Source organism: Sander lucioperca, chromosome 9 (assembly GCF_008315115.2).
Source record: "Sander lucioperca isolate FBNREF2018 chromosome 9, SLUC_FBN_1.2, whole genome shotgun sequence".
Classification (NCBI taxonomy): domain Eukaryota; kingdom Metazoa; phylum Chordata; class Actinopteri; order Perciformes; family Percidae; genus Sander; species Sander lucioperca.
Window position 1 is genome coordinate 38,864,600 of NC_050181.1, and position 1,618 is coordinate 38,866,217.

The following is a 1,618-nucleotide window of genomic DNA, read 5'->3' on the forward strand; positions in this document are numbered from 1 at the left end:
GTGTATAACTGGAAAGTTTGGTGTACATAGCTGTTACTAACATAGGCTGACATGTTTATACTGGAGAATGACAAAAAAATTATTTTGAGAAAACAGCATTTCAAGATTTAAAAAGGGGAATTTAATACATTTCTATTGGGAAACATTGCTCAAAAACAGAATAAATGCTCAGGCCCTTATAGAATATTTCAAGCTCATGAAAATTGATTATTTATAAACATGGCAGGCATGTAAGGCCTACATCTGCAGTAACTCAATGAATTAACATTGGCGTATCATGCACAAAGTTGCCGACACAACCCACGCTGGACAGTTGTATGGACACAGAACAAGACCAACAGTAGATGTCACAGCTTTTTAAAGTCTAACTGTCCATTCCAGCACCATATGTATTTTAGCTGTGCTTAGACTCTTGCGCCTATATTTTACACTGGCAGCTGTGACGGCCTCAGCTTTCAGAATCCTGAGCATATCAGTTTCTCTCATTGAAATGACCGTCACACACACAGACACACATACACACATACACACACACATACACACACACACCCACAGACACACACACACACACACACACACACACACACACACACACAGACATACACACATGTTTCCCTTAAACTGTGTGTATATGAAGCTGTCTGTGTGTGTAATAACGTGGATGTGTTTGTGTGTGTTTGTGTGTGTGTGTGTGTGTGTGTAATAACGTGGATGTGTGTTTGTGTGTGTGTGTGTGTGTGTGTGTGTGTGTGTAATAACGTGGATGTGTGTCTGTGTGTGTGTGTGTGTGTGTTTTATGTGCAGTAATGGCTGGATTATTTTCTACATGAATGGATTAGTTGGAGACATTTAGCTTCTACACACACACACACACACACACACACACACACACACACACACACACACACACACACACACACACACACAGACTCACACACACGCACACACAGAGACACACACACACACACACACACACACACAGACTCACACACACACACACGCACACACAGAGACACACACACACACACACACACACAGACAGACACACACACACAGACACATACACACCAGGTACCCAGAAGCACAGTAACAGTAGCCATGTCTTTCCAGAGGGTTTTGGATCTGATGCGGAGCTTGCCAATACTTTCAACTCTTTTTATACACGTTTCGACAAGTCTGATTTCAGCCAGGAGGTCCAAGGACTCCAACACAAACTCAAGGATAATCAACATTTAACATCACATATAAAGATGTTGAAAATGTCTTTAGTAGGACAAAGATTAATAAAAGTCATGGACCTGATAACATCTGTGGGCGTGTGATCAAAACATGTACAAGAGAGCTGAGTCACATATTCCAACATATTTTTAATAAATCTCTGCAGACGCAACATGTACCAAAAATCTGGAAGGATGCGGTAGTGGTCCCAGTTCCAAAATGTAGTAGTTCTAAAACTCTCAATGATTTTAGACCTATCGCTCTCACTTTGAAAAATTGATAAGGCCACATATTTTAAGGATAACTGAACATGCATTGGATCTCATGCAATCTGCCTACAGGCCACGCAGGGGTGTAGAAGATGCCACTCTCACTCTGCCTCATTTGCTCCTTAAACATC